A 22,677-nucleotide genomic window follows, 5' to 3' on the forward strand; every position below is an offset into this window, starting at 1 on the left:
CAGTCTCCCAATATCAGAAGTTAGTGGGGGCTTCACCCAGGGAGAGGAATTAGAAATCAGCCCATAAAAATAAATGAACCTGTTTCCATAGTGACGGGGATTTTTTTCCTTCCATAGTTTTTATCCTGTGTTCCCCATAGACCCGTTAGGCAGAATAACAATAAACTTGAAGAAAACATTTATTATCTTAATGGAGTCTTAATTTAGAGCCAAAAGCCTTTAAATTATCTGCCCAAGGATACCAGTGGCCATAACTTTGGCTATTGAATACCTGCACACAGTTGCATGACGATTAGCATTTCCGAGAGTCCATCCAGCAGAGACAGAGGTGGGGAAGACCCCGTGGGTTGACGGGTCGCACCTGCCGTGGTTAATATTTCACCGGTGAAGGAAATGAGCGTGTGTTTTTATCTGCCACATGAAAATTTCCACTGGTGGAGCGTGCGTGTAGTGAACGCTACGGGGCTTCCTTGTGACACCCCTAAAGCATGAGCCACAGCCACGGGAAGGAATCCTTGCTAGCGCAAAGCTAGTCTCTGCTCTTTAACTGCCATCCAGCCGTAGGAACCCTTTGCCTTTGTTTTTGCGGACTGTGACTGCAGTCACACTGAAGAGGCTCACAGAGGCCTGACAACTGTGCTTTCAGAGGAAGTTGTGATACAGAAGACCTGGAAGAAGAAATCCCGAATCCCAAAGCAGAAATGTCCTCGGGTACAGGGGTGGAACTGGGGTCCCACTCGGAGGCAGGGCTGGTGCAGACACTGTGTGTGCACATGGGAAAACAAGTGGGTTTTGTGCAATAGGGTTACAGATGCAGGGAACTGGAAGGAAAAGACCTGGGTAATTACTGTCTGAAACGCCATCTCAATGGGAATTCCTAACTCTTCTCTAATTCCTTAAAGTGTGTCTATACCCCAGTTTTATCGGAAGAATTATAAGTAGCCTATGTCTGTTTTCCCATGATAACTACTGTTGCTACCCCTTCCAATTCCTTCAAGTATTTACAATAAATGTTCCGGGCAGCCTGCTCACAGTTCACACATTTGAGCTTCCCCTATAGGTACATTCTGTATTTCTTTCCGTAGTTAGATTTGTGGCTTCCTACACCGACTCACCTGGGTTTCCTTGTAAATGCTGCCAACCTCAGGTTGTTTTGTTGCTGTTTTTGGTATTTTTTTGTTTGTTTGGTTTTGAAGCTAATGATAAATGAGACTGTGGAGATGTTTGTCAAGATACAAAGTAGAGAGTGAAGGGTTTTCCTTTTCCTTGTACAAAATACTTAAGTTCTATGATAACCCATCAAGTAATTGTATCATTTATAGGCATTCTGTAAAAGCTTGTAGCTGTCATCACTAATGAAAGAATATTGTGATAATAAGGAGAACATTTATATAGGCTTAATTAAAAAAAATACCCACAAACTTTAGAGTGGATTTTGTTGCTAATATATGACAGTAGGGTAGGTAAGGGAAGCAAAAAGGAGTTTCAGAATTGCTGTTTTCTCTTACATTTTAGTTTTTCTTGATTGTTGGGTATTGCATGTTTGTTACAGAGTATTCAGAAAGAGATCAGAATTCAAGGCAAAAGTCCATTGGAATTCTGCACTGGCATCAAGAGTATGGTGAATCAATGTATAGACATATTTTAGATTTTCAAGTTTTATATGATGAAACATGTAAACTATCTTATGACATTTATAATGAAACATGTAAACTATCCTATGACATTTCTCTAAGATGGCTTCATTAAATAGAAGCTGGCTTCTTAACTCAGAATATTGTATCTCTGTGGGCTGCTGTTCTAGGTCGGAGGATTTTTTTTCAATCTGGAACCATCCTTTCTGTTGCTATTGTAGGTTCCAGACTGGATTCTTTTGAAGGTTCTTTATTCTGATTTAAAGAATCCTCTAACCTCTGTTCTCTGGCCTGTAACCTACCATTTAATCTTTTAGTTTTTTCATTCTCTAAGTCTATCTTATTCTGGTCTCTCTTAGAGAGGATATATAAAATTTCAAGCATTACTGAACATGTTATTTTTACACTGATAGTCAAAACAACACTATATGGGATCCCAACGCATTCTGTTGTTGCTTTTTCCCTTTTAACATTTATGACTATTTATACCCAATTTCTTTTTTCTTTTTATTATTTTCAAACTCACTACCTTACCAGCTCAGAAGTTTGGGGTGTTCCAGACCCACAGGAGCTCTGGGAAAGGGTTCCTTTTGCCCTTCCATATGTCTGCAGACTGCACATGTCTATAACAACTCTGACCCCCTCAGCTTGGTCCAGCAGATCCAGCAGGCTGCCCTTGCAGGTTTCGAGGCTGAAGCTGCTGCTGTTTGCCCTTCAGTGAGAGCCCATCCACACTAGCTCTGGGAAGATTTTTGTCTGTGGGCGTGTCTTGAGGTTCCAGTTCTCAGCTCAGGATTCACTACTCACAAGCCTCTGCTGTCCCACCGGTCACCCTGTACCGTGTGTGTGTGTGTGTGTGTGTGTGTGTGTGTGTGTGTGTGTGTGTGTGTAAAACAAGCCTGCTGTCATTCACTTGGCCCCTCCTCAGTTAATGGCTCCTTTGCTAAAAAAAACCATCTTCTACATGGGAGTTTTTTTCTCAGGCTTTAAGCTTGGGTCCTAAGAGTGCATTCTCCAGGTGCCATGTGCATTCATGGACTTTGACATCTGTAACCTCAGGGATTTTCAAGTTCCCTCTTTGTTCCCTGAATTAATGACTTTGAGGCTTCTTTTATAAGCATAAATAAATGCCTAGGCAAAAAGCCTTGGATATGTCCCTGACTAACTCATAACTTAGTCATTCCATTATTTTATTTTAAGTTCTGCTACATGGCTGGTTACCTAATCCTCAGTTTCATGCAACTGTCTTCCTCCGGAGTTTAGGGCAAGTCTCTTCTTCTTATGTCAGTTTCTCTCCCAGAATCCTTCCCTCTGGCCAGGAACTTTCACCTCTCTCTTTCTTGCCTAAGCTAATAGACCAACAGTGTTTTTATTGACAGTTGAAGCTTCCATACATTGTGTAAGATATTCCCTCTCCGGGAAAAGATTGAGGAACAGGAAGTTACTGGCCTCCTTGAACGATAATGATCGACCTTTTGAGGTATAGATGTTTAAATGGATCACTGCTTGTACAATCGCAATGGTTCATTCTGATGCTGAAGGTCTGTTGTATCCTCACAATGCTCTGTTGTGACATTACAGTGTTCTGCTGTGCAGATACCCTGCTCCGTTATGACATCACTGAACCCATTTTTAAATGACCTGTGTCATTATGCCATCACCTGGAGCATCGTGATGATGTAATGAAGCTGTGCTGGTCGCAAACCATTATTGTCTAAGAATGTAGCATTGTGATGGAGTGATGGAGCATTGTGATGCCACAGCAGAGCACTCTGAGGTCATAGTGGACTTGTGATGTCACAGCGCAGCCTTGTGATGGCAAAATGAAGTGCCGTGATGTAGAAGTGGGACACTGTGATGTCACAACAAGGCTGTGAGGCCACAGGGTACCATTGCAATGGATGGAACATCACTGTGTAAACTGGAATACTGACAAAGCAGTGGAGCAGAGTTCCACTTTGGTGGAACATCCTGATGTCACAGTGGAACTGTGACGTCATAATGCACCATTGTGCAGGCATAGGCGGCTGTGATGTCACCGGGCAGCACTGCTTGGGTGCACCAAAAAAGTTACCATGCCATGATGGAGTAGTGATGTCACTTGCAGCATTGTGAAGGTGGAGCATTAGGATATCACTGTGGAGATACAAAGTCACAACACGTTGTCTTGACACAATGGAGCATTATGACGGCTCAGTGGAGAGTTGAGATGTCACAAGGTAGCATTATGTTAGCACAGTAGGGCACTGTGATTTACAGTGGAGCTGTGATGACCCAGCACACACTGTGGCTGCACAGTGGAGCATCTCTTGTCTCTCACATATTCACAGGGGGGCAAACATGTCTGCATACTAGTTTTCTGCGGGACAGTGTCAGATTAGGCTCTCGGTTTACGTAGGGGGTGCTCTGTAGCCACCAGTAAGCTTTCTCTCATGGTAAAACCCATGTGACTTAAGTCAGTCGAGTAGTATTTATATAAACACCTCAAGTGGTAGAGAAGAAATTTGAAGTAATTGTATGAATAGATTTATTATTTTATTTAATAATTCTTGAAAATATTTTTTCCAAGAATATGTTGCTCTTGCCTGAGTCTTCTGTCCTGAAGATCCAGAGCCTACAGTTGAGAATACTGAAGGTGGGGCCAGATGTTTGGTCTATAACACTGGAAGTGGAGCCAGACGTTTGGTCTATAAATTCTAATCATCATTTCCTGTTGTTGGCCAAGTGAGCTGGCTTTCCACTCACTGTAAACCCATTTAACACAATGGAAATGTTTATTCTGACCACAGAAGATCAATATGCAGGCAAAATGAAATCAGAAACGTCCTTCACAATATCTAGAAACTATCACATCCTTATACAATGGAAGTAGTGGGGGAAACCCAGGATTTGGGTTGTAAAGAATTTAACATTAGGTTTCACTAGCCCTCATTATTAAAGGCAATTAATTTAGCCTGTTAATTTTTTAAGCAGGAGTTTCCTCATCAATCACTGAAATGTTACATAAAAACCTGTTTGCAACTGAAGTTTGGATGATGATGGTGTTGGTGATAGTTTCATTATTAGCAATTGAAGAAGGAACATGGGAGAACATATTAGCTATGTCACATAATGCAAAGACTGACGAGAGAGAAATGTTTGTTACCTCTCAAGTCCTATAGCTTCGAACTCAGGCTGAGCTTTAAGCATGGCTGTAATAGATTCTCTAGAAGAGTTAAAAACACAAACAGAAGCACCACCAAGACCTGGAGGGATGGGAACCACTGAGGGGTAGGCTGCACATCAAATGCCCCAACCCTTGTCACAGGCCACCATGACTGAGAACTAGCTCTGTGTTTGTGTAATCAAAGGAAGTTATTGGTGAGGTATACAACTGATCTTCTAACTCAAGGGGTACAATGGAGGGCACTGCTGCTACCTAGTACCTCATAGTAATGGGAAGATGCAAGACCTAGCAGTAGACCCACTGGATTATGGAGGAGCTAGCCTGTCTCCCTGTTTGTTCTCTATAAGGAAAGCTGCTTCCCCACCACAAGATTCTGAATTCTTTAAATGAATGGTGTACTCAGCTCTGCAGGGGAGGACCAGTGATTTCAGATGTGTGAGATCTTGGGAATCTGGGCTCCTGTGCCTTGTCTTGTCTGGATGACTGCAGTGATGTCTCTGTTTCTGCATCTGGTTTTAACCTTCTGCAAACTGTTTGCTGCAGTCTGGCAGCTGCCTGAACTCATTTTAAAATAACAAGTTACAGCAAAAAATGGCAAAACCAATTTAGCCCCATCTATCTGTTCAGTTTTCTGTGGGCATCGGGTAGGTGGGCTCTCAGCTCACTCAGCATCTCACCAGGCTGAGGATCTTGGGATCAGCTGGCTGAGTTCTCACCTGGAACTGTCTGGTCTGTCCCAGGCTCATCCTGGTTATTAGCAGGCCCTTCCCTTACAGGACTCAAGTTCCTGTTTCCTGGCTGTCAGGGAACAGGCTCAACATTCTCACGTCCATCCTCCCAGCCCATCATGAAGACTCCTTCTCACACATGCCTTAGTTCACAGCCTCTCTCTCTTCCTACCCACCTACCCCCCTCCCCCTCCCTTTCCATAGCTCCTTCCCAGGAAGGGCACAGGCTCTTTTAAGGGCCGACCTGGTTCTCACTAAGACAATCTCCCCTACTTAAAATCATCACACTTATTACCGCCACAATAGTTCATTCAAAGAAATAAATGAATAAATTAGTCTTAATAGCTGAAAGTGTGTGTGTGTGTGTGTGTGTGTGTGTGTGTGTGTGTTAGAGAGAGAGAGGGAGAGAGAGAGAGAGAGAGAGAGAGAGAGAGAGAGAGAGAGAGAGAGAGAGACTACATTCATTTAGCTATCTGGGATTCTACCTTACACTTTTGCCTACAGAGTCAAAATACCTGCTTCAAGCTTTCCAGAGGGCACTCATTCTTCCTACTGAATGAAACCCATGCTCCTTATCTTGGCATTTAAGACTCTACAGTCTACCCATCTGTGCAGACTTACCTGCACGTGCTCTGTGCCTCACACTGTATTCAGGTATTATACCTGTAGCGCACTATTCCTGCTGTGTGCTTTGTACACTGCAGAGTTTCTTTTGTTTTTTGTTTTTTGGTTTTTTTTGTTTGTTTTTTTTTTGTTTGTTTTTTTGAGACAGGGTTTCTCTGTGTAGTCCTGGCTGTCCTGGAACTCACTCTGTAGACCAGGCTGGCCTCGAACTCAGAAATCCGCCTGCCTCTGCCTCCCAAGTGCTGGGATTAAAGGTGTGCGCCACCACCGCCCGGCCATTGCAGAGTTTCTTACTTCGACCCTTTAGTTAATAATCTTCTTTGTACTTAGAATGCCTTTCCTATATGTACACATGAGAAGCAATTTTGAGAGACAGGGAAGGTTTTTTTCTCCTCTAGGTATTCTCTCTCTCTCTCTCTCTCTCTCTCTCTCTCTCTCTCTCTCTCTCTCTCCCTCTCTCCCCCTCCTTCTCCATTTCTCCCTCCCTCCACCCCTCTCTTGCCCTTCTTCTCTTCCTCTCTTCCTCTCTTTCCTTCCTTCTCTGAGTGCTTGTTCCACTAGGAAGACAGGAAAACCACAAAGCTAACGATGTCAGATTACAGTAGGAAGATCTGTCAGATTATATCAGGGCTATGATAAAGGAGTGACCTGAGATGGCAATAGGAGCGTCATTCTGTACGCCATTGACCTGCAGTAAGACGTGATGGGCAGCTGAACAGAGATGTGAAGGAGGGGTGGGAGGACACGCTACAGGAAAGGTCATTGCCCTCTCTGTTTCCTTTGTCCCCATTATAGTCAGATGGATGGATGAATGAACAGCTACAACAAAACTCTACAGGCAAAGCCACCAAGAAGCACAAAGGTCCTGGGCTAGGAACTCCCTCGGTGCTCAGTTAATATTTGCCTCACCTCATAGAAGTATTCGGATTTTTTTTCTAGAAGAATGCTAGTCATTGGAAATGGAGGAGGAAGAAAAATATCAGTAAAGGTTAAGTTCCTGGGTAGGTTCACCACAAGCAAAGCAGGGTACCAAGTATCAGAAAAACAGACATACTTCATGTCAGGATGTTAAGACTCACATAACCCTTAAGCCCCAAACAGGGACTCTAAGGCCTCAATAGCCTGCACATGCCGATAAGTAGAATCTTAGCACCATGGACAACCTTGGCCCATACCAGCTCTAGATGCTAGTTGGGTTGTCACTCTCAAGATATTTTTTTACACTTAGGGTTTTTATTGTCATTTCCTTATTTCTTTGGAAATCATGCTTTACAGTCCTATCTTCTAACTTTTGGGGGTTGGGAACAAATTCATGTCTTCCTCGAATGGCCAAGGAACCAAAATGGGTGGAGCACATCCAGAAAGAACTAGAACTAATTAGGGCTGGTCTTTTGATGGGGCTTCTCTCCTTACAAAGAAGAGGAGGAAGCTTGTCAGTGTTACCTGACAAAGTATGTTTGGTTTGGCAGCCTTTTGAGGGTGAGCACCACAAAGTTCTCTTACCAGACTCCACAGAACACCAAATATACTTGTTTGTCTTCTGTGATTTTTTTTCCTCCTTTCTGGGACTCCTCTGATGCCACCTCTGTTTTTCCTGCTTTGCTACATAACCTTGTCTGTCTATTTAAGAGTTTCTACTGCCTCAAAAACGTTGGTTTGCTGTGCATCTGAGAACAACGTTATGAGGTGGCTTTTCAGCATCGGTTCAAACCATTAACTCTGTGCTCCGTCCACATGGCTTAATTCACATTAGGAGACAGAAAACAGCCTTCCCAGCTCATCTTTTTCAAATACCCATAAACTAAAGGATTAGTATGGCTCAGTTGTCCACCATTAGCTTAATCACCTAAAGCCAGGAGGAGAGGAAACAAGAAAAGGGATTATAGGTTTACAATGTAGCTTCCCAAGTGCCTGGGGTTAAAGGTGGAAACGGTCCCTACAAATGATGAGGAGGGTGAGCTATCTGCCATCTCTAATTTGGGGAACAAGATGTGTCATTGAAGAGGAATTGGGAGTCACCTGAGAAGCTTGAATACCAGCCAGCATTAAGCACTAAGAGTCAAGAGTAGCGTGTGAGGGGAAAAATGGAACCCAGCAAAGACTGGAGAAGGCAGTAGGCAGCTGGGGAGAGTCATCAGGAAAATCTCTGGTGGAGACAGACCTATTTCTTCACAGATGTCAGAACCCGCCATTCCTACTTTCATGAGCAATGGACAAAGTCAGGGCAAGTTCTCAGTGCCACAGTCACACAGAAAGTATGTTAGACAGGAAAGGCTAAGACTGAACTGGAGGGAAGCTTCGAGCTTACAGATGACAGTGTGCTCTGTCCACGTGGCCCTTGTTCACTGCAGGCTCCTGGGGTCCAGGCAACGTCAGAGATGGTGCTTCTTTTCCTTCCCTAGAACTTTTCCCTTCCTATTTTGTTTGTTTGTTCTGTTCTGTTTTGTTTTGTTTTGTTTTTTTGAGACAGGGTTTCTCTGTGTAGAGCTGGATGTCCTGGAACTCAATTTGTAGACCAGGCTGGCCTGAACTAAAGAGATTCACCTGCCTGTGCCTCCCTAGTGCTAAAGGCATGTGCCACTGTTGCCTGGCGAGTTTTTCTCATTTTCTGAACTGCAATCTCTTTCCAACCTGTTTGCTTTTACTTTATTTTCTTTATCTGAGGTCCATTGAGTCTATGGCCCGTGAGTGCAGAGATAATTTTCTGTTTTGGTTTTGTCCAGTGTTAAATTTGCAACATCTAAAAGGTACCTTGCTCCATGGCTACTTTCCAAATGTCTGTCAATGTAGTGTCACGTCAACTTGACACAAGCTAGAGAGTCACTGGACAGGAGGGAGCCTCAACTGAGAAGATGTCTCCATAAGATCCAGCTGTAGGCAAGCCTGTAGGGCATTTTCTTAATTAGTGATTGATGGTGGATTGCCTGGCCCATTGTGGGTAGTTCCATCCCTGGCCTGGTTGTCCTGGGTTCTATAAGAAAGCAGGCTGAGCAAGTCATGAAGAACAAGCCAGTAGCCAGAACCCTCCATGGTCTCTGCATTAGTCTGGGTTCTTGTCCCGACTTCCTTCAATGATGAACAGTGATGTAGAAGCATAAGCCAAAAAAAAAAAACCTCTTTCCTCCACAGCTTTATTTTCATCATGGTGTCTTATCACAGCAATGGTAACCTTGACTAAAGCACTGAATAAATGAATTCTGTCATTTTTATAAGTTACTTGCATAGGAAAGAGGGAAACACATTCCTGAATCCTAAACTGAGCATTTTCTGAACTCACTCTTGAGTGTGAGTGTGTTTCTAGATTCCAGGTCTGTCCTCTTTTATCTTGAGTAAATACATTACATCTTCAACATGCTTACCAATATGGCAATCAGGAAAGGCTGCACTGTGCCCCAAATAGCCTATGTTCCCCAAAAACCTAAGTGGATCAACTTGACAGGGAACACAGCCATTCAGAAACCTAGGCTGCCAACATTGCCACCCTCTGACATCATTGGCTCTGACATCATTGGCTCAGCACGGTAAGTCAGAGTTTGATGCTGTAAGAGAAAATGCAATGGTAACTATAGGAATCAGCCTCTATACCAAGGTCGTTGTTATGCCATCCAGGGAGGCTGAGAGGTCCTCTATTGTATCCAGCAAGGAAAGGACAAGCCACTGTAGTAGCAGGCCTGCCTCACTCACAGCCAGTGACCAGTGCTGTGGAGTGAGCATCCATACATACTGCAGAGAGCTCCTGGAGAATGTGGCAGTGACTCTTCAGGTGAAGTTGGATTTAGCAGAGCTTGGCATGGAGTTAGGACTGGATAACAATGCCTACTCGACTCTTACTGAGCGCGTATGAGTACCACTTAGATAGAGTGTTGTTTTTGTCTTTTACAAATTACAGGGAAGAAATAGCAGTAGGTTGGAAGTGGTTGTTGGCCCACTCGAGTGATTCATTCAGGACTCTGTCCTGCTGTGAAGTCTGTATCAGGCCAATCCCTGCCTGTCTTCCTTCTTTAAACGCGAAGCTGCTCCAACAGAATGCATTTCTCTAAAGGGAGATGTTCACAGTGGCCTGACCTCTCAGGCACCAGTGAGCAGAAGGAAAGGCTCACTGCCTTGGAAGACAATGGATTGTGTCCTTTTCTCTTAGTATGAAGGGAATTTCATTGTATCAGCTCAGCCACTGACCACACACACACACACACACACACACACACACACACACATACACATTGAACTTGGCAGGAGGCCTTGGTCACAGCCTCAGGCCCACTTTTCATAAATCACCCTGATCCACCAGGGAAATGTTTGGGTGAACATCCAAGGCAATTGTACATCTTCGGTCCCTCCCAAATGTGTAAGATTTCCATTTCTGGATGGACTAGCTGATATACAGACTCATACAGACAATAGGAGTAGCATATGAAGCATCTTCAACATACTACCTTCCACTGTTAAAATACATGCTCATTGTAAAATAACTTTATAAAATATGAAACAAGCCTATAGTCTGCAACTCAGTAAGTCCTGACAAATGCATTCATCATCGCCTACTCTGTGCAAGGCAGAGTTGGGGGGACACTGGAGATGAACCAGAAGGCAGGGTTTCTGTCCCCATGAGAAGCGCTAGGAGATAATCACTGTTGAACAGTTAAATGTTAAACCAAAATCTTTCCAGTCACTGTGTTTGCACACCCTCTCTTCCACCCACATATTGAACTTAGAGGACGGAAAGCAAATTAACACAGCTAGCAGCTGCTCTGGGCGTAGCTTGTTTCCAAATCGCAGTCCTTCAGCGTGCACACCAGACCTTCCAGGTCAGGACACATGCACTGGACACATGTCAGCGTGCCGACAGTACAGATTACAAAAAGCAAATGCTTTGTGTGTACAATAGTAGTTTACTTCAAATCGTCACAAAATGAATCCTCGTAGGCGCGTGGGCATCCCGAAAGCACCCAAGGAAGTAGTCTTTTTTTTTTTTTTTCAGCCTTTCACAGGTTTACATATCAAGCTGAATTCTTGGTGACAAAACTGGCATTAACCAGATTCTAAATTTCAGTCAAAACAAATAAGTTTCCTAGGCCAAAGCTTAAAGAGCTGTCAGTCAAAGAGCAGAGGGTGTTTCCTGCCGAAAGGTCAGTAAAATGTGTCTTCCTTCCTGTGAGTTCGTCAGCAGCTTCCTGCTGCACCTGCGGTGACTGCTGGTGGGCACTCAAAATCCCTGTTTTCAGGCCAGGTCAAGTAGAGTCCAGGGAGGGAGCAGACGGAATGACTGACCCCTCGCCTAATCTCTTTTTTCTCCTGTGTGTTTGCAGTGGTGATCCAGAAGGATACACTCCAAAATCAGAAAGAGATGATATGTGATAGGCTAAGAGAAACATTGCTTGCAATTTAAACTATCTCTTGAGAGATTAGGTCAGGAAAAGCCGTTGAAATCACACAGGGAGGAGCAAGTCGTTAGGCTCAGAGAGCCTAAGTATGTGACAGAGATGCCTTTTGTCGGAAAAAGCACCTAAATGGCAGGTTTGAAATCGGCCATGGTGGCCTATTCTCTGAGTTTCACAACCGAGTTAGAAAGAATATATATATATATATATATATATATATATATATATATATATATTCTTTCTGAGGCTCAATTACTGTTTTCCCTCAAAAGCACAGTTCTCTCTGTCTTTAACAGACATTTCCATGATGCATAAGTTATCTTCAAGATGATTCATTATATAGCAGGGACGCTGAAGGGAAGCTTGCCATCCATCCTGGATGCAGCAGACTGGAGATCTCCGAATAGTACTGTAGGGTTGTGCATTTTCCTGGTGATGTCCAAACTGTCTTTGTTCCTTCTCCTGAGGAGGAGGCCTTTCCCAGCATGGGATGGGAACACGCTTCCTTGCATGCAGCTGGGGCAAACTATGAAATGCATGGAGACGCTCAGCTTCTCCTGCTGGAATTTGTCAAGAACTCAGCTGTCCACATTCTGAAGGCCGCAGTGAACTCCCAGGCATAGCAACTGGTCTGTATATGGCCAATGCATAATCACGCCGGCCCAAGCTGCAAACAGGACAACCACCCAGGAGGAGCAATGGCTTTGCTCCGATTTTTGCTCTGATTCAGAGGGCACGGCTATCACGTCACCTCAAGGCTGATTAATTACATGATTTGCATCTGGCAAATCTATGCTATGTTGTAAGCAGCAGGCAGCAAATGATGCTGTAAGCATTTGCACAATAGTAATTTTTAGAGGGGCTGGCTTGTGAAACAATGTAATTAAGTAAGCTAGATAGGGAAAATATTTTCCCTCTTCTCATTGCTCTGATCCACACTTTCTACCAAGCTAAGAAAGGCCTTTTCTTAAAGACTGACCCTAACTACTGATGTGTAAGTGGTTTCCAGGGTTGCCTTTTGATGTGAACTGACACACAAGGATGTCCTCTTGGTATCAAATCCAGTCAGTTTCGCACATCCTCTTGTGTGATCCATTTTGGAACCATAGAAATTTAAGAACCGAGGAAAATGCCATCCAAGAAAGAGATATCCTCAGCATCTGAATAAAGTAACCCTGAAGCATTTACCATGGGTCATAGATCAGGACCGGTTCACGCTAGTCAAGCTCTGAAAAATAACCAGCACCATAAGCAAGTCAGGAGCAGCTTTCTCACTCATCAATGAGCATCTTCTGAACACATCAATCTGAGATCCTGTAGCATCCTTACGTGTTAAATCAAGGCAGTATCAGACAAGGCCATTCCCATTCAGTATCTGCAAATGAAATAAACCAAAAGTTAATAGCAAATCAAATCATCTGTACTCTGTACATACAATGAAAACCTTGCATCTTTCGGGAAAGGGCTGAGTGTTGATCATGAAGAGAGACATCCATCCTTGTGTCCTAGTGGCATTCTGACTTGGAAATGATTTAGGGACACAAAATATTTTATGGGCACGAGTTTGCTGCTGTTACCTAAGACTTTAGAATTGTAGCCATCAAGCTCAGAAAGTGCCAGTGCCTCTCCTCCGCCAAAATATCACCAAAATTAATTCAAATGAGATAACACAACCTAACCCTAAAAACCTAAAATCCTTTCCTGAAGTGGAGATAAACTCCAGAGCTTTGAGGGCTTTCTCTGCTGCAAAGGGCTGGGTATCTCTGGTTCATCAAAGCAGCGTACAACAAAGTCTGAGGATGTCATTAACCTTAGTCACGGACAAGACTGATGGTGTCCAGCTCTGACCTCCCAGGAAGCCTGGCTACTGAGTCCACAAAAGTCGGATGCGTGAGATCAAAGGCATTCTCTTCTGGAAGCTACAGAGATACTGAACCACTCCCTCTTTAAAAACCCCTTGCCTGAGTAAATCAAAGCATACATGGGGAAAAAATAAAATGCACTTATCTACAGTGTGAGGATTTTGACATATTGATGAATCCCTACTTGGGGAATTTTTACTAGAGCCATCTCATTATTTCTGATTACATCTCTAAAATGTATCCAAATTCAGTTCTTGTTGATTTTTTTAAATTACTTCTAGTAAAAGATATTAGCTTTGTCCCAAATGTCTTAACTACTTGTGTGACTGCAAGGTGCTGTCTCCTGGAGTCAGCAAGCACTGGAAGGGAAGATGTTCAAGCAGCAGGAAATAGTCATGACCCTTCTGAAAGGATTAGCCGGGCTATGCCTATGCTTTGTTGCCTTATTTGGCATGTCATCAGCCAATTGAGCCCATATAATCCTAGACACAAAAGAACATTTTAGGGAGTCTAGGAGAGGCCTGTGTTTTGTGGAACTGATGTTAACTCTTAAATTCTTTAGAAATTACATAGTAATCCTGAGCAGGCTTTTGCCTAATGCTAAGGGGGCAATTAAAGCATCCTTCATGGTGCTGTGTACAGAGCTGTTTGTCTTTCCCTACTTCCTGCATCCAAGAGTCCATGTAACTAAGATGTGAGTAGCAGCCAAAATTACCTACTTTAAAAACGGGGGGTGGGGGTGGGCAGCGGCTGGAGAGATGGCTTAGAGGTTAAGAAGCACTGACTGCTCTTCCAGAGGTCCTGAGTTCAATTCCCAGCAACCATATGATGGCTCACAACCATCTGTAATGGGATCTAATGCCCTCTTCTGGTGTGTCTGAAGAGAGTGACAGTGTACTCATATACATAAAATAAGTAAATAAATCGAAAAAAAAGAAAGAAAGAAGAAAACAGAGGGTCCCCTGAAAATGGGAGCCCATTAGGCTTATTTCCTTTTTTGAAAAAACTTGTATTCGAATATAAAAATTCACAGCTATTTTCGGTTTCCATTATTTTGGCATTGTATACCATACAAACACATTTGTGAAAACAATGGCCTCAGATGACTGGAGCTATCACAGAGACCTCTAAGAAGGGATGCTTTGCTGTATGAGACCACAGAAGGATATGAGTAGTCTCAGGTGGAAACCCTGGTCACATTACATATTGAATGGAAAATGGATCAACTTAGGAACATGATGGATGGATGCTGGGAGGCTGAGGAAGGTTGATTAGGCTTGGCTTCTGGATGAGTGAAGGCTTGGCTTCCAGATGAGTGAAGAGCACAAAGGTTCTGCACAACGAGAGTAAAGGAAGGAGGAGAGTCACATGAAGTATGAGTCGGGAATGATAGGAAGAACCTAGCCAAGAAGGGGCTGTGGGTCAAGATGAGGCTTGATTCTGCATTGGAGCAAGTAGGAAACTTCTAAAGTGTTTGGTTTGAGCAGGAAGAAAATAGAACGGCCATCGTGGGAGGATCACAACTCACTTTATTTTTAAAAAGATCGGGCATGCTGTGAAGAACAGATCTGCACGGAGTGACGACACAGAATCTTTTATAAAACATGGAACAGAATTAGAAGAACGCGGAGGGCTAGCCGTGCAGGTCGCCACTCCCGAGCTGCTTGCGTGACTCTCCTAACGTTGTGGGCTAGAGTTTCTTTCCCCCATATTCTTGCGGAGCCTGGCTTGCTGCATTGGATGCACCAATGACCTTGTTCCATGGGCGTAGTCATCACCACCACTTCAAGCATGAGGAAGTTTAAAGCCTGGAAAAGTATAGTGATTTGCATTAAATTCCTTCATGCAGGCGATGGGGGGGGGGGGGGATGGGGGGATGGGGGGAGGGAAGGATGAGACGGGAAGAAGGAGGAACCAGGACAAAAATAAACTATAAATAAGCACAATGGATACTGGGGAGACAACAGGAAATTTTAGCTATGGCTGAAGGTTGAGAGAAGACAATGGGTTAGGTCCATTCAAGAGAATGGTGAGAGTTCTTTGTGATGTTTACTGCTGTTGTTGGTCCCTCCCCAAACAAAGCACCTGGCTATACTCTTCCCATGTCTTTCCCTTCCTCTTGGATCCTGCCCAGGGTCTTTCCCGTTTCCTTTACTGCCTGACCACCTAGAAACCTGCCAATGGTCGCACCTACTCCAATGGCCTTTCACTCCATGTGTGCAGTCTGATGAATCTCACAGTCTGACTAACCACGTGTTATGGGCTGGGCTGAGTCGATTCCTTCTGAGGGCAACTAGTACCTGAGTGCCTCCTCCCTGGTGTTTCACAGCCTCCCCTCTATTCATACATGCATCAAAGTCTCTTCTTTCCATAAAGATAATAGTCAACTTGGATTAGCAGTCACCCTAATGACCTCATTTAACTTAACTCTTTAAAGTCCCAGCTTCCAAACAGAAACGAGACAATTTTAGGGCTTCAGCATAGGACTTTGGAGGTCTCCGAAACGCAACCACAGCCCCTTTCTCACTTATAACCTTCCCCAATGCTCTGCATTTCTGCAAGTTGTTGCCACCTGAAGGTACGGGTGACAGCATCCCTGCGTTCTCCTCTTCCCTCCCTCCTCTTCCCTGCCCTGGAAGCACTGTTGTGAGCAATTTAGACCTGGGCTTGCTAGCATCACCCGCCTGCCATCTTGTTGAGGATGAAGCTGAATTCCGGTGACCTATGGGAAGGAGACAGAACTGTTTCTTCCCATGTGCTGTGCTCTCACGCTTGAGTAGACAACTTTCTGTTTTCATTTCTCCTTTTGCTTTTCTGAACTCCTAGAGAATTTGATTTCGTACTGTACAGAGAAATGGCCTATGATTTAACTAACACATGCTTCATTTTGACATTCTGAAGAGCTATGTAACTTGTGTGCCTCTCTTTTGGGATATGTCAAGGATTGTTTATTGCTTTAGGCATATTGCCTTATTGGACCTCCTGAAAAAAATTATATACAATGAAACCCCAAAGAGGTTTCGTATCAACCAAGCGTCAAAGCCGGTTTTCAGAGACAGCCTCTCAGGGCAGAAGGGCAGTATGCTTTCCACTGTGTCGTTCACTTCTCACTTGGGAGGTCCTGAGAGACAGACAGACTTATTCTAGAAGAATTGGCCGTTGTGGACTTGTACATGTATTGGTTAACTCGTGTTTTATTACTTTTACAAAATACTTTAAGTATTTGTTTATTATATAGACTTTGTATAAGTTCTAATAGGTTTATATTTAAAATTGTGATAAGTGAGCATTGGATATTTTAAAATTTTGAAGTAAACGTACCTACATAGAATATTGGTAAATGTCTGAATGACTCATTTGTATCTTTCATAACTTTTATCATTTTTATAATTTTTTTCTCAAACATTCTAATAAACTGCTATATTATGTAGCCTATAAATAGATATGTAAAAATTCTTACTAAACTTAGCACAGAAGTAAGTCACAGTACCTAGAAAATCATCGATGACTGACAACAGAGGGGGAAATCTATGTATTAAATTATAATGGGAACTCATATGTAGCTGCTATCAAACCCTGAAAGGTGCCAAGGGATAGTCACAACAAAGCATCTTTGATTAGTATGAGCCCATAGGAGCTTTATTTGAGTGTTGGTTTATTTGTGAGGCTGAATTTCAGTTTAAATCCTCCACATGAGGCTGTGTGTGATGTATGTACTATTTTACATTTGGAGAAACTGAGGCTTAGTGAGGTTCAGTCACTCACTCATTACTTGATTTACTAATATGTTGGAGTTTATTTTACATTTGGGGAAACTGAGGCCCAGTGGGGTTCAGCCACTCATTCATTACTTGACTTACTAAATACATTGGAGTTTATTTTACATTTGGGGAAACTGAGGCTTAGTGAGGTTTAGTCACCCACTCATTACTTGACTTACTAATACGTTGGAGTTGGAGTTTGGCCTCAAGTTTCTATGATCATTATTTCCACTGTGGCACACGCTTAGGCAATTACAGGCCAGAGACACAGTCAGCAGTTACTCAGTGAGACCAAGGACATATTGGGTACAACAAGCATTTGAAACCAAGGAAGCCATAAAAGAGGACATTGGTCATCTGACACTGAGTTACTTAACCTCTGAGGCCCATAGTGTTGTCAGTAAATGTGAGAATAATTATGGTATTGTGTATGTGTGTGTGGTTTTATTATTTTTTTAAAAAAAGGTTGATGATGTGTGTTATAATAGACATACACACACCCCTCATATATTAGAGACAGCTCTGTAAATCAATCAAGCCCTTTCGAAAAATTATAAGCTAATAATAAATAGCAAGAGCTATAAACATGTTTATGTCTTTGGCCCAAGAGTTCTACTTGTGAGAATATAGCTAAAAGAAATTATTCAAAACAGAAATAGAAAAGAGTAGTTTTAATTACAGGGGAGTAAATGATTAAAAAATATACCCGAGGATATCAAAGCACAGGCTACACTATTTTTAATTTTTTTTAAATGATTCTTTGTGAATTTCCCATCATGTTCTCCAATCCTACTCATCTCTCCATCCCTCCATACCCTCCCCCCTTGCAACCTCCCGACCAAACAAAACAAAACAGTCTTTCCCTGGAAGCCTGGGTGTGTCACACAGTATACCCCTTTGCCCAGTAGCTTTGCTTGCAGATGTTCACTTCGGTGAGTCATTGGTCTGGCTTGAAGCCTCTGCTACACTATCAATACTGGATTCTCACAGGACTCCTCTGGGATGTCCTGTTGTTGCCCTGTGTCCTGGAGATCCTGCCGCTTTGGTTCTGGAAGACCAGCCATTCATAGGATATCATATAGATACTATGTGTTAACAATCCTGATGTAATAAAAATGTTGGGAATGTACAACACAAGATGGGAAATGGGTACAAGGGTCTGCTGCACTGTAGTGTGCTCTCTTACACATGCATGCATTTGGATCAAGGCTGGCAGGAAGCTCACACATAGAAAGAAGCCCTGTTAAAGAGGCCCCTTTCAGCAGCACCTATTTTAATGTTCTATGTGATGGTAATTTTGTGGTAGGTACAGGCATTAAGGAAAGCCACAAAGCATGGTAGAAGGACACGAGCATTTCAAAATTCAATGTAAAAATGGACATTTATATGCAAAAAAAATGTAGCTTTCCATTTCAGAGAAATAGGCTTAGGGAGATATAGGAAAAAAAATGCATAAACTGGACAGGTTTGACAGGATCCTGCCTGGGAAACCTAAAAGTCAGGATGTTCTCCACGTTGACCCCCCCTTGTCTGCTCAGAAGCCTGTGATAATAATAACCAAAGAGGGAGGAGGCGGTGTCGAAGCGAGCACAGTTCACTCAAGTTCAGCCAGACTGTACTCACGTGGAGCAAACTGGAGGGAGTCTAGTCAAGCCCCAGTGAGTCAACATATAGCGTCCCTCCACCCTCCCCTCCTCCCTTCTCAAGGACACCTCCCTGTGTCTGTGTGTTTGACCTTTCCAAGGAAGCTACTGAAGCCGGCATGGCAGAGGGGGAGGGGCAGACAGAGCAGCAGCCTGGACAGAAGCAGTTATCTATCACATCCGGATTCAGGTGCCGGCTCCCTGCTCTTTTTCTAGAGCGTTTAAAATGTCACAGCTTCCTCTTAGGTACTCGTGAGCTGTGTGCTCTGTGGCTCTGGAGTTGTGTGAGGGGCAACTCTGATGCTCTCCTGGCAGTTCCTTGGGGGTACTGACACTCTGCCTACACAAGGTACCACCGTGCTTGCTCCTGATTGAAAAAACAAAAGTATCAGGGTGAGGTTAGAGGAACGGTCATCCTTGATAAAATCTGCTTCTATGGCAAAGTAGGCTGCAGTGTTCCCAGCTAGCCTGGAGGTGTAGAGAAGAGGATGGGGGAGCTGATGGCCTTAAAAAGCCATGTCTTAAACAGAGTATAAAAATAAGAGTCTGGTTTCAGAGGGAAGGTTAAGATCCTTTAGCTGCCCAGTGACAACTCTTAAGCAAATGTAAAACCCACCACATGATCCCTGTCCTCCTTCAAAACCCAGGTTCATCTTTCTGTACAAAGAGCCACTCATAGTTCTGGCTCCAGGACAAACACTAAAGCTCGCAACCCCAGCTCTTTCACTCAGAAAGTTAGAGCAGGTAGCTGCCGCAACCCCTCGCTTGGAGACTGCTGAGTTTTACAGCTCTTTGGGAGAACTCAGAGTTTATCCTGGGAAGATAAGAGGTGATAATTGCTTTCACTTTGTAGGGGTCTGGGAGGACAGTCAATGTGACTGGGCAGGTGGGAGTAGGGTGGGGGCGGGGTTTGGGGAGGGGCTGTCGCTCTCTGTTCTCTTTATTCCATCCATCCTAAGCATTCCCATTTCCATATTCAGCAAGTGGTGAGTTGGGGGCGGGCGAGGGCGGGGGCGGGGTAACAACAGCCGTGCCCGTCACTTAATATACATCTTGCCTATGAACTCATGGAGCCCAGAGTCATATTTTCCCACCAAACAAACAACTTATAGGTAAGAAATCTGTGTTTCGCGAATGCTCTGTTGTCTCAGTCTCAAGCGTACCCAGAGTAAAGGTATCAAGGGACTGTTTGGCCTACAGAAAACCAGGCTGCTCACGCCCCTAAGAAAGCTGGTTCCCGCGTTGCTATAGCAACTGGAGGAGCCCCAGACAGAAGGGCAGAGTTCTTCAGATTCATCTACTGCTTCCAAACAGATTGACTTCTTCCAAGCCCAGTCATGTTTCCCAATCATCAACTCAGCAAGTGTTAGTTTCATTAAAAAGAATAACGACAATAACAACGGTTTCTGTCTGAGGTTGACATTCGAGCCTTCTCCCTAGTTCTATTGAATGGCTTTTTAATCTCTGGAAGGCGGAAGTTGTACTGTGATCCTTTAGGATCCTATAGAACTTACATCATGCATTCGCCAATAATATGGTCGGGACTTGTGCCAGTGGGGTTTGACGGTGATTACACTTTGACGGCTGGAACATGACCTGTGAAATGAGTTGCTGGTCTCTGTTAACTCCCTAATGGACATCAAGTCATGTCCTTCGGAATTCGAGCGCTACCCCTTTCTCCAGCCCCTGAAGTTGGAGTCTGGCATGATTTCTCTTGAGGGGAAATTGCAGCGCCTCCTGCCAAGCAATTATGCTTTGCCTTTCTAGGCAGCAGAGATCTATACAATTAGTCTCAAAATACTCTGTGAGATGTGTGTAAATAACACAAACCATATTTACAGGCAGGGCCACCCTGGCGGAGAGCATGTGGTCTGCCCTAGTAGGGTAAAGGGAAGGTAATTAGTAGCAGCAGGAAGATAGATTCCAAACCACTGGGGAGGAAAAGTCTTCCTTTACCTCAAGAAACACAGCCAATTAAGGGACAGCAGGGGATGGAGATGTGTCAATATTTGCTGATTTATTATTAAAGTTCATTTGTATTTTATGGGGTGTGCTGATATGTTTGGGTCTTTTTTTCATTAAACAAGTCTCTTGATGTCTTTTCTAACAATACCAAGAGAGGGTGATAAATCCCTGCAGTGAGAAACAGGAGTGGGGATTTGGAGACATCTAAGAGGATATTGTGGAAATTCATAAAGCCACGAAAGGTTTCAGTTGACTAAAGGAAAGTTTCCCTGGGAGGAGAAAGTTCACCTATACTGTGGAAGATCAGTGCTAGATGCTGAAAGACACAAGAAAAGCTCGGCTCAAGCCTCGTCCTCGGTAGCCCACATTCTCAGTGGAATACAGACAGTAACGTGTTCTCTAACAATATGGTAGAGTGGGACCTGCAGTAGGGAGAAACTTACTCTGCTCTCCTGTGCAGCCATCAGTGCTTCCTTGGGGATTTGAACAGGATGGGTAGGATCTCTTTAATATCTTCCCAGGCACATATGTGGAGAAAGGGTAGTATGAACTACGAGTAACGGTATAATTTAGTAATAGTAAAGCTATTGGGGGCTTATGACAATCACACTGAACAGCGTGGTTTCAGGGTTAGGATATTTGTTGAAAATAGCTGGCACTCAGGCTGAAAACGTCAGGGGTGCGCGGGGATGGGGGAAGAGGCGCTCTTCAGTGGAATCTGAGCAACAAGTCAAGAACTTCGGAAATACTGCCACACTAGAATAGAAAAATCAGATGTTTCCCTGCACTGTTTTCTAGGAGATGAGTTTGGAGTTTTATACTCTGACCTAAGTCCTAGAAAGATCCCTTAACAGATAAAGCAGAAATATTCTGAATTTCTGTCAACACATACCTCTGAATTCTCTCACCACATAGTAAGTGGTTTTGTAGCATGCCCCTGTGCAAGGTTAAATGGATTTGCACAGACAACAGCCTGAAGGAGTCCTGTGGGAAAAAAAACAAAATGCTGGCTCAGGTTTTCAATGACACCCATTGCATTTAGTGCTGGAGGCAAGGTTTTGAATGGCAGGGAGAGGGTTCCACTCTGCAGGGAAGCCTTCACAGCCTGAAATCTCTTCTCTGTCTTCTGTCCTCCCCAGGAGCAGCAATGGAAACCTGTCTACTGCAGCCTCGCTGCCATGTGCCTTCCGAACCCTCTCATTGAGAAGCCAGGAGGCAAAGTAAGACTGCTTCTGTGTCTTGTTGAATGGTGTAACTTGAGCAAAATGGCCTACATTGCTTTTTGTCTTGATGTATTGGGGGAATTTATCAAGTCCATTTCATAAAAATAGTTGTAGCCGGGCAGTGGTGGTGCACTCCTTTAATCCCAGCACTTGGGAGGCAGAGACAGGTGGATTTCTAAGTTCGAGGCCAGCCTGGTCTACAGCGTGAGTTCCAGGACAGCCCGGGCTACACAGAGAAACCCTGTCTCGAAAAACCAAAACCACAACAAGAATAGTTGTTAAAAATTCTGAACTTGGTTTGCCTTGGTTTGGCACTAGTGAAACTTGCCCTTGGCAAACTGTTGAGTCTGACAAACACTGTTAGGAGCATCCCTGGCCTCAGCATCTGCCTGCCCTTCCATCCCAGTGAAGCCTCCCCACCTCCTTCAGTCTCCTGAGTTTCCCCATTCATTAGGACCTGTTAGAAGAACAATGGTCCACTTACAGGCGCCACATCTCGGGTGTGATGTTCAGACACAGTTCTCTGTTTTAAAATATCTGTTATTTAAGCCACTTTGTAGCATAAAGACATTGCCTCTAAATGACGTCTATGCCGTATCTGCTGTTGCTGTTCTGGACTTGAAATCAGATCCATGCAGAGGCAGGAGCGGCAGGAAGAGTGGCAGGTTCCTAGAGTTGCACTGGTTGAGTTCA

The 22,677-nt window shown here is 43.8% G+C and overlaps 1 long non-coding RNA gene across 1 annotated transcript in view; it reads left to right on the forward strand.

Annotated features, from left to right (window-relative positions):
- The window catches only part of LOC143439597 (uncharacterized), a 321,175-nt gene extending 299,187 nt beyond the window's left edge, over nt 1-21,988 (forward strand). Inside the window, exon 3 of the long non-coding RNA XR_013107741.1 lies at nt 21,901-21,988. This is a non-coding gene — a long non-coding RNA (uncharacterized LOC143439597). The remainder of the gene's footprint in view (nt 1-21,900) is intronic.
- The last annotated feature ends 689 nt before the right edge of the window (nt 21,989-22,677 follow it).

Source organism: Arvicanthis niloticus, chromosome 27 (genome assembly GCF_011762505.2).
Source record: "Arvicanthis niloticus isolate mArvNil1 chromosome 27, mArvNil1.pat.X, whole genome shotgun sequence".
Classification (NCBI taxonomy): Eukaryota; Metazoa; Chordata; class Mammalia; order Rodentia; family Muridae; genus Arvicanthis; species Arvicanthis niloticus.